The sequence below is a fragment of the Rhamphochromis sp. 'chilingali' genome (assembly GCF_963969265.1).
Source record: "Rhamphochromis sp. 'chilingali' genome assembly, chromosome: 2".
Classification (NCBI taxonomy): Eukaryota; Metazoa; Chordata; class Actinopteri; order Cichliformes; family Cichlidae; genus Rhamphochromis; species Rhamphochromis sp. 'chilingali'.
Window position 1 is genome coordinate 14,955,256 of NC_137930.1, and position 11,564 is coordinate 14,966,819.

Consider the following 11,564-nt stretch of genomic DNA (forward strand, 5'->3'; position numbering starts at 1 on the left):
TGAGAGCGTAACAGCTATTTTGCACAGTCTAAAGAGCTCATCAAACAGCTTTTTTATGCATCAGTGAAACAGATCAATTCCACTATAACAGATAGCTTTTGAATCACACCTTTATATAAAATGTTGTGATGTAACAGCAAAAGGCAGACGTCACAGGACCCCTGCCAAATGTCCCCAAATAAATAAATACATAAATAAAATAAATATTAAAACACTTTCAAGACTATCCTTTTGTTATTTATTTGAAAAAAAAATGTATGATTTAGGAAGTTGGGATATATAATAATCTGGTTTTTTTTTTATCATGGTCAAATGATCTTGTATACTAGTCACCAGTAGTTAGAAATGGTGTATTTTTCAAAGTGATAGTCAATAAATATCTATCACTATCACAATGTCTCAGACTTTATAAACTTTATAAATCTGTTTATAAAAGAGCACATCAGAAGAACAGAAGATTAAGGGTTTTTTTTTTTTCCAAGAAACACATTAAAGTACATGTGTACTTGAGTGCATACACATTTTTCCCTTCATGAATAGCTCCATTGCCTCCTGCTCTTTCTGTTTGTTTTTTAACTCTCTTTTTGGGTCTTGTTTTGTTGTCCCTGTATGTGTGACTCATAGGTGTGGCACTTCCTTACCTGTCATTCCCACTCTTATTCATTCTTCAGATGTTTTGATATTCAGAGGTTTTTTCTCCTCTAGACATGCAAATTATAAAATAAGCATATTCCAGAATAGCATTTGTTGGCATTCAGATATCTGTGCTCACTGGCATGTTATACTGTTTTGAACTTTTGTAAAAAATAAATAAATAAATAAACACCACATCCACACAAGTTACATGACATTCCACATCCAACATGTGGTGGCAGCAGATCAGGAGCAGGGCTTAACCAAACACAGGCCACTAGGGGGCCTACTTGAACAAATATTGTATATACTGTGTTTTAGGATTTTATACAGTGTACTATGTATTCATACTAAGAATTAGTCTTTCATTTCAAACATGCATTCAACATAGCAGAGGGAAAAGGCAACAAAATGACATGTTTCTTTCTCAAAGCTCCAAATTAAAATACAAACACACAGAAGAAACAAATATATTTGTAGCATTAATTCTTTAACCCTGTTTTTACTTTGCCCTTTATGACACACTCTATAACATTTAGGTTGCCTCACCCAAAGCAGCATTCTATTATCATGTAGTCAGAATCCAGCATAATTGTTATTCTATCCTAAAACCCTAAAACCTTTGATGGCTTTTTGAGGAAGTCAGGTCCAGACTAAAAGTCCTCACCCCATTGGTCAAAATCTCAACCACACACACACACACACACACACACACACACACACACACACACACACACACACACACACACACACACACACACACAATTTTTTGATTATAGGTGTCTTTATTTTCTGTTGTTTAGTTTCACAAATTACCTAAACCAGCGGTCCCCAACCCCCGGGCCTCGGACCGGTACCGGTCCGTGAGTCGTTTGGTACCGGGCCGCGAGAGTTGAGGCTCAGGTGTGAAATGTATAGTTTTCAGGGTTTTTATCGGTTTTCAGCGTTATTTTGTTATCGTTTTTATCGTTAACTCGGTTTTCCTGGGTCTTTTCACGTGTGTTGTGAATAAATCTTCTTTTTTTCAGTACCAGGGCCCTGTTTCAGGAAGCCGGTTTAGTGGAAAAACTGAGTAAGTATACCCTGAGTTAACGAAAACTCTGGGTTTTCGGTTTCACAAAGCGAGTTCAGATGAAGCCTCAGTGAGTCACTATGACGACACACTCCGTGAAGCTAACCTGCCCCCTAGCAGGTTTACTACAACTAACCCTGACTGTCTCCGCCCCTTTGTCGGAAACCTGACAGTAGGAAGTGTCGGACATGGCGTGCCCCTTCCTTGAAGAGCCAGTAGATCGTGAAGCCCAAATTCTCCGCAGAGCTCTCCGCCGGGAGAGAGTGATCAGAGCGCGTTTGGACATTTTATCATTTCCTGATGATTTTCTGTGTGAACGTTACCGTTTCTCAGCACAATCTATAAGTTATTTGGATAACATCCTCAGGCCATATATTACGCATGTGACACATCGTGGACATCCTCTCAGTTCTGTACATATTATTTGTATTGCACTTCGGTTTTTTGCAAACGGGAGCTTTCTGTATAATATTGGTGACGCTGAGCACGTTTCCAAGGCTACCGTCTGTCGGGCAGTCAGGAATGTTACAGTTGCACTGAAACGTCTCCTGTACTCGTTTGTGTTCCCCGGTCATAGACCCACAAGATTTATCAAAGAGGGATGCCACAAAATTGCAGGTATCAGGATGACCAAAACTTAATTTATGATGTGGTGATACTTGGACTACTACTTAAATTTTACATTTATTTTCACGGTTCCCAGGCGTGATTGGCTGTACAGATGGCACTCACATTCCAATCATTGCTCCTTCAGTAAATGAAGGAGACTATGTGAACAGGAAGTCTTTCCACAGCATTAATGTACAGGTACATAGTTCCCTGTAGCATTTCAAACTAACAAATTATTTCATTATAGTAATGGATGCTAATTTGTGTTCTCTGCACTGTGAAGATCATATGTGATGCTGCCAACATTATCACAAATGTGGAAGCCAAGTGGCCAGGCTCTGTCCATGACTCACAAATATTCCGTGAATGTACACTGAGCACAAAATTTGGACATGGTGAGTTGAGAATACTTTAAAATATATAAAGACCAATTGCTTCAGGGACATTTGAACTGAAGTGTATCCTTCTGTCTTAGGAGAGTTCACTGGCTACTTGCTTGGTGATAGGGGGTATCCATGTTTACCCTATTTGCTTACCCCTTACCCTGACCCTGAACCGGGCCCACAGCAGCGATATAATCTGGCTAATTGCAGGACAAGAGCCAGAATTGAAATGACTATCGGAATGCTTAAGGCCCGGTTCCAGTGCCTGCAAAGACTCAGGGTCACCCCAGAAAGGGCATGTGACATTATTGTGGCATGTGTGATTCTTCACAACATTGCCACAATTAGAGGAGAACACTGTCCTTCTGAACCAAACAGCAGTGATCCAAACCATGAACATCCTGACCCTCCCACGGACATACAAGATGGAAGAGCAGTCAGAAACACCATATGTCACAATCATTTCTTTTGACCCATCACCTCAACATGTTGAAAGAAGAATAAACAGATTTTTTGTTCAACTGGCTTTATTGGTCGCCTGTGTTTCCTGTACACAAAGTATTAAAAGATGTAAACCTCATAAAGTGTCTCTGTTGCTTCCTCCTCTGTAACAGCTGTCAATGTTTCTTCATTATTTTCCTGTAGTAAAGAAGTTAACAACATTGCTGTTCTACTGTAAACTCATATAATCTGTGGAGTATTACTCACAACTGCATGTTGGTCTGGCTCAACAGGAGGCTGCACCAGATGCAGTACACCACCACCATCAACTGATAGAATATGAGGTTTATACAGGTCACTTATAACTTACAAGGGACCAAATGGCAATTAACAAACATACCAATCACCTTACACTTCATTGTCATTATGCTCTCAAAGACAACCAAGACTGAGGGAAGGCAAAATCAGTAGGAAAATAACTTCACTACAAAATAATCCATTATGGTAAAGAGTTTATCAAATGAATGAGTAGCACTGCAAAGGTGACTGTGAAGAAAGGATGTATGCACATCATGTATTATTTTGAATTTACCCCCTATGTAGGCACTTGTGTCTTGCGGGGTTATTGACTCAGAGGATGTCCCCGCAGAGATGCCTTCGGCCACAGGGCGCCCACTGTTTTGGCTGAGGGCCAACTGCTCAGCCTCTGTGAGTGGTGGTGGTGGAGGACCCCCACCTGTTTTTCGGGCCTCCGCTTTTTTTCTGTTGGCTATAACGGGCCACATTTGAGCATACAGAGTAAGCAAATATGTACTTGTAATGTGCTCAGATAATTTCAATAAGTGCTTACAGAAAGAAAATTAATGTAGCCTCTAACTGCAATTGATTTACATGGGACAAACAGACCAAGCACTATGGCTCATAATACAATTACACCTTACCTGTTTGGACTATATTTTTATATTTCATTTTTACTTGCTGCCAGGAACGTTTGGGGCCTGTTGGGTTGCACCTGCGCTCACATCACATCACAAAATAAAATGTATAAAATAACAAATAAAATAACATATGATAAAATAACGTGTTAAATGGGTGGAAATCCCTAGATCAATGTTTATATTAACACTCACGCATTGACTCTGTCGGCTATGTTTTGCCATGCATGCTCCCTTTGTTTTGCAGCTGAGGCTGTGTTACTTTTTTCTGAGAAATTTGCATGTTATCGGCATATGCTGCCATCAGAATTTCGGCCTCAAGCGCTGTGAAATACATTGACCGCGCCTTCTTTCCCTCCGTCTCCATGGTGACTCGCTTAATCTGTGCTCCGCTTATCAGGGCTTTATGTATCCTCGTCCACGCGCTTCACTTGGGGTTAAAGCAACTCCGCGTTGATTGAACTAATTGTTATCAGCCTTTCTGAAACCGAATATTCCGAGTTGGACAGTTCGGGGTTACTCAACCCTGCGTATCATTTTTAACTCTGAGTTTTCTAAACCGGCTTCCTGAAACAGGGCCCAGTACTAGTTTTATTTTGTTGTATTTATCCGCGACACCTTAAAGGCCGGTCCGTGAAAATATTGTCGGGCATAAACCGGTCCGTGGCGCAAAAAAGGTTGGAGACCGCTGACCTAAACACACTCAGCAGGGTGAAGAAGTGACAGAGCATAAATTTACACAGCATTTTGCCTTTATATTTTTATGTTTCGTTTTGGTTTTCCTCCTGGATATTATGGGTGTTTTTTTTTTTATCACAATCCACATAACAAAGACTGCCCTCCCCTTTTTAATGCTTATCTTCAATATTCCGACACAGCAGACTGAGTTTCATAAAGTAAACACACACATGAGTTTTGAGTCATGACTATGCGCCCAGTTAGACTTTTGTCTGGTGTTGATAGTCTGATATGTCAACAGAGACAGTGTTGACATTCAGGTCGAGCTGGTATAAATCAGCCCCAACAACATAATAAGCACTTTTACTGCCTCTGATCACATCTTATTGAGTTTTTCTGTCTTAGCACAGAATCAAGCCTTTGGTTGTGCAATAGCTTAACTATATATGCTTTGTATTAACCTGCAACTTGATTTTAATTTTAAACCTGCTTTAGGGCAGCATGGTGGTTTCCACTGCTGCTGACAACAAGAGGGTTTGAATCCAATAGTCAACTGAGGCCTTTTTGTATGGAGATTGTATGTTCTCCCTGTGGTTATGCAAGTTCTCTCCAGGTACTTTAGCTAAAGTGGCAATTCTAGATTGGCTTTAAGGGTGAATGTTTTCTTCGTTCCCATGTAATAGACCAGCAGCCTCTCCAGGATATACCCTGTCTTTCACCGTATCACAGCTGGGATAGCCCCTTCCATTTGTGCTTCATTGTCACCTAATGAATTGGTTGCAGTGGAAGTTCATACATTTGTGGTCACCAGAGGTTCAATATTATTGTTCATCCGCATCTTTTACACTTGATTTTGATTTAGTACTTGTTGTTCTTACTTTGTTTTGCCAAGCTACAAAGGTGTGGATATACCACACATTGTTCCTGCTAATGAACAAGCAGATCACGTGCCCTTGGAACACAGTGTACTGTGGGTTGCACCAGCCACGCTGTCAAAAAGTTTCCATTAACTCTCTTCTTTCTGTGGCTTCTGCTGCCAATCCTGTTGCTACTGATGACGATGACCCTTGAGCTTTATTTGGGAGTTTACAGCGTCATCAGGTTGTTCTGTTCTCAGTCAGTCGACCTAAAAGCAGCAAGTAATCCACTCATCGAAACTGGGGTGCAACACACCAAGACCTTGATTGGCCGCAGTCACGTGAGGTGGGCGTTTTGAACTACATTTCAAAGCAGTGTTTTGAAACACCGCCCCCTTATAAGCTTGATACAACATCCAAATATCAATATCAAGATTTCTATCCCTACTTGTTACTCTCGATGGATAGTTTTTTTTCATTGGTTTTGTTAGGATGATAGAGAAAGTTTGATTGGAGGAAATTCTCCTGTTTATCCTGGAGTTACAGGGAGTTGAGGTGTAGGTGTATCTTCTATTATTCTTTTATTTAAATTGTTTAGCCGGTGAGTTTTTTTCTTAATAAGTGAGGCTTGGCATTTATTCTTTCTTTAAAACAATCTGGCAATAAACAATTTCAAACTCACCCAAAACAGTCTCTCCAAGTTATTCGCTTTAACCCTAGACCAATTTAGGATGTGATATCAGTACCAGGATCCCCGAGCCCTAATCCAGGATTAGTTGGGTTGGAACCTATTTAAGCTATCATGAGACACGAGACAGGGTACACCCTGGATAGGCAACCAAATTAAAGCTTAAAATATTTTTAAATTGTTTACTTGGAAAGCTATTTTATGTTAGTCGAAGGTATGTGTTTGTGTATTTAAGTGTGGTATTGTATGAGTAAGTGTATGTCGGCTGGAATGAAGCAACGCGAGCATATCAGCATTCTCAGAACTCAGGTTCGGCCTGTGCTTTGTCACAACAGCATGCAGAAAACAGATGTTAAGATGGTGTACATTTCAATTATTAATGTTAGTAATAACTCGGTGTCCACCCCAAAGGCCCCAGTATACCCACTGCTTCTCTCTTTCCAGTCTTACATCTTTCTCCATCTCTGAGAATAAAAATGTCAGTTGAAAATATAGCAAATGTCTCTTTAGCTTGCAGACACATTTGATAAAATGGAAATTTAAAGCTCACATGTAAAGTTGTAGTTATTACATAAGCCTTTAAAAAAAAAACAACTATAATTTTCATATAATTAAATTAAACCCTCTAGAGCTTTTGCTTTTTAAAAAGAAAAATTGTCTGTTAATACTATTGTGTGTGTTTACGTAGTATTGATTCAGATAATAGATAGTAGATATTAGATAATATTGTGGGCTTTGTGGTAAAACAAATATTCAGTTCATACTGGTGTAATAGCACTAGAAAAGAAAAACTAGCTGATAAATCTTGTGTGCCAAATTGCGTTGGAGTTTTTCTTTTCTTTTGTGGGTTTAACAGGACATTTTACATTTGATTGAAAACAAAAGTGTCTTGAGAGCAACTTCGATCTTTTAGCTTTCATCCCTTCCAAAAAGCACCTCAAATAAAAAAATGAATCCAGGATGCGCTCATTCTCAAAATCTTCTCTGTACATGAATTGTTTTTTTTATGCCTTGATGAGCATTGAAATAGAAGTTAACATACATAATGCTTTAAAATAAAAATTATTTCAATGTCACTCAATTTTAAAAGAACTTGGGTCCAAGTCACCAGTTTAAATTTAAGGTGTCGATGTTTTTTAGTAACGCTCTCTTAGTGTCTGCCTTCTCCCACTGGCTGTGGACTTGCAAGTAGTCATGATGGCTCATGTAACATGTGATTATAGATTGAACCTCAAGACCAACACAGCTCAGCTGATTACAGCCTTTCCACAAAGAAATCAAATCTACAGGAACTCGCAATAGAAATTACAGTGTGACTTATTTCTAGTCACGAGAGTCGAGTCAACTCTACTGAAGTGAGTCAGTTCCCTCCACTGTACTGCTGTCTGAACTTAGGGTTTTCCCCCGTCAACACTCGCTTTAACCTCTGGCTACAACAGCTTGGGACAGATGTCAATTAACCTGTGCGAATCCAACAGGCACGCAAACACATTTTATTTAAGGTAAAAATTACATTTAAAAAAAAGACAGAAAGGATGAAGCATCAGGGGTGTTTGTATCTCAGGAGGTAGAGCAGGTGTTCAATCCCCGGCTGCTCCAGTCTGCATGTCAAACATCCTCGGGCAAGACGCATCCATCGAAGTACAAATGTGTGTGAATGTGCGACGGAGAGCACTTACATAGTAAAAAAAAAAAGAAAAAGAAAAAGTACTTGTATGAATGGGTGAATGAGGCGAGTTGCATAAAGTCCTTTGAGTTCTCAAATACAGTAGACACGCGCTATATAAGAACCACTCCATGTACAGTAGATTTTTACTGTTCAGTATTAGTCACAGTTAGGCTTTCTAAGAAACGCCACGTGAAAGGGAAACGCTGCAGAGCACTTTTGCTATGCACCGCTGCTACGTCAGTAAAATTTAAACACAACTTTATAGTGTTAAAGTATTTTTTTGTTCTTTTTGCTGTGTCTCTATTATAAAGTTTGTGCACACACAGTCTTACCACAGGAGGGTACTGTTTGCTAAAGAACAAGCCGCGATAGCAGAGAACATTAAATGCAAAGGCTCCTTTAGCTATTTACCTGAGGGTATTATAGTTTGTATGTATGGAAATTAACGTGCTAAAAATTGTTGGAACCTGATCCTGATCGCTTTTGAATGTAAACTAATAGGAAAATACTAATGCAACTTTATTCTTCAAAAAAATGCACAAAGATTCATTCCTTGTCCAGCCTATATTGGTTGTTGAACTGAAAGCATGGTTCCGTTATTTTCTTTCACTCGATATTAGTGAATATTAGGGAAATTAGATGTACAATGTACCTTCATTTGACCTGTAATGTTTATGCCATTGCTTCAAAAACTATATTTCAATCCTTCTGTACAATGAACAGCATTCAGCTATCATCCATGAGTATCAATACCAGTTTACTGAAAAGGTGACTATTGAATCCTGAGCCTGCTGGTAAAACACTAAAGATCTTAGATCAAAGCCAGACTCTGCGAGATGAACCCACATATGTAGCATTTCGACACTTGTAGGCCACAATAAGTTAGAGCATCGCTGATTCAAGGTGGTGATAAGAAACAGGTTAAGGTGGGGAAATTTACCGATGAGAAAAACATGGGTAGGCAGGCAGTGAGTTGTTTAGCGGAAATGAATTTCCTGTGGCTGGGATCTTTAAGTGTTCTCTTCTAATTTTAATCATCTCTTTTGATTCAGTAGGTTTCAGGGGCCTGTTTTGTCATCAGCTCTTTCTATGACTTTAAGAATCATTTGACATTTTTAGCTCGTGGCAGTTCAAAGCAGAAGGCAGAAGGCTTTCAGAGACAAAGGTTGTACAGAAAAACAGTAATAACCGTACCTCAGACTTTGCTCTGCAGCTGGTACAGAGTGTAATGTTAAGATAAAGATCACGATACACAACATTAATGACGTTCTTGGGGCCCAACTTAAGTCAGTGAGGTGTGAACAAAACTTCCTGTGTGCATACACTGCTGCACAGAAGGAGGAACATGCAGCAAAATGTACATTTGTGTGTTTGTCCGTCGTCTACGATAACACGCAGAGGTGACTGTACATAGTTAGTGTTGTTTATTTCGATTTTTCGCATTACAACAGCCTGCTTTTGCCTCTCATATAACAGTTAGGCACAAAGTATTGTAGCCGAACACTATAAAATATTGGTTGAACAAATCTTCACCGGGTAAGACTGAACAAGGTATAGGATCCACATCGCAATTTTTAACTGACAAGATATTAGTTGGCAAAGTTTTTTCCACTAAATTTTACTTTTGATTTTTTCTTGTTATAGTTAGCCCGTAACTAAAGATACTATGTTTATCATTTTAAATGATTTAGAATTTAAAATCCATCCAAATCAATGAAATCTATAAATATGCAAATACATTATTATCGAACACAAGATGTTTTCTACTTTGCTAAAAAGTGTGCGATTCTTCTGCGAACGTCTGTATTACTTGAAATAGATAAGGATTTTTACTTAAGTGAAAAAAACTTCTTTTTTTTTACCAAACAATCATTGTCAATTCAACTCAACTCAATATAAAAAACCCTTTTCAGCCTCTTTTCATGTAATACCATCTGTCTGAGAGCACAGGGCTGTAAATGAGCTAGATTCTTTTATTCAGTAAAAGTTATAACCGAATATAAGTAATAATACAAATGTTTTAGCATGAAAATACACTGAGACTAGGTAAAGCAAAAATACACATTTTGCAGAATCCTATACAGTACATATACATTTCCCACCAGGGAGGAAAAGCACAAGAAAGGCTGCACTTTCTCAGACAGCTGCGTCAGGCCCAATTACCCCAAAAACCGCTCCACCATCGAAAGCCTTCTGACTTACTGCTGCATTCACAGAGCTTTACACTGCATTTATAAACCATATTCATTACATTATAATGCAACTAACATTGCTACCTCTATTTATATAACTGTATTTATTATAGTAGCAACCAGCATTCCTACCCCTTACTCAATGTGCAGTACTGCTGATCACATTGCACCTTATACTCCACTGATCACTCACTTGCTCCTTACATTGCACCTGCTCATTATGTGGCATATATTTTTATATATAACTTATACATATCTATTGTTTTTGTGTAGATACTTATGTTACTGCTCTTCTTCTTTTTTTTATCTTCTTTTCCTATCCTAAAAGAATCTGAATGTAAATCTACATGTGTTTCATTGTTCTTGTAACAGTGACAATAAAGATCTATTCTATTCTATTCTAGTATGTGACTTGATTCTAATTATTGATTCATATATTCATTATTGTTTTTATAACTTAAATGTTGCAGCTGGAAGTGATTTTAATTACTTATACTATTGGGTAACTTTCTCTATAGTAAAATAGAATTATAGCAGATTCACATGTAAAAATCTGCAAAATAAGAAGTATTAGTATGGAAAACAAAGGACAACATTCACATCCAAAATCAAGCTGTAGGGCAGAGAGTAGAAGCAGAAAGCAGTGCAATACAGAAAAACTAAAACAGGAAAAGTATTAAGTTGCACTCTAAAGCAGGTTTCTATTAATGCTGTGATCCAGCTGCACTGTGTGAGATTAACAGCACTCTAGCTCTCTAGCTTTTCCTGTTCTGCCTTTTTGAAGCTTTTTATATTTTTGTGTGAGCTCCAAAGAGGAACAACGATGAGGTTTAACAGTCTGAACCTCCTGGGTTACGTATGCAAACACTCCCTGAACGGACTCCATCCTGTGGCTGGCAAATCAGTCTGTCATAAATGACTCATCAATCATATCCTAACTCTCAAACATCAGCACATTTTTCAGATGCACTACAGAAGCACTATATTAACCTCTTGTGTTAAAAACGCGTGCTAGAGAAGCTTAGAGGGCGTGAAGGTAAGGTAAATGGACTACTCATTCAGTTTTGGTAAAATTCTGATGGCACTGTAGATTATTGGAAAACAGGGCGATCTGAGTCACCACACGTCTCTCACAGAGCATGTGGCAGTTAACGCACAAAGGTTAGCTTGTTTACTCCTATGTCTTTTTATTTTCATTGTTCGTTTGTTTACTTCACCTAGATGTTTGAGCTTAACTGTGAACAGAATGAATGATCGTTTTTACAATAAGATGAAGCAGTTTTTAATTACGAACGTGACATTTCTTGTGACTCAAGCTTCAAACATGCTGTTTTTTTCCTCTTCCTTCATGTTCATGCTCATGTTTCCTTCCTTTAAAAACATGATTAAGATGTTATCTATCTGAGA

At 38.5% G+C, this 11,564-nt stretch overlaps 1 long non-coding RNA gene across 1 annotated transcript; it reads left to right on the forward strand.

Moving 5' to 3' along the window:
- Positions 1 to 1,691: 1,691 nt before the first annotated feature.
- On the forward strand, positions 1,692 to 3,133 carry LOC308392579. Its single transcript, XR_013970837.1, has 3 exons — positions 1,692 to 2,512; positions 2,598 to 2,709; positions 2,790 to 3,133. It is a non-coding gene; the product is annotated as an uncharacterized lncRNA (long non-coding RNA).
- The last annotated feature ends 8,431 nt before the right edge of the window (positions 3,134 to 11,564 follow it).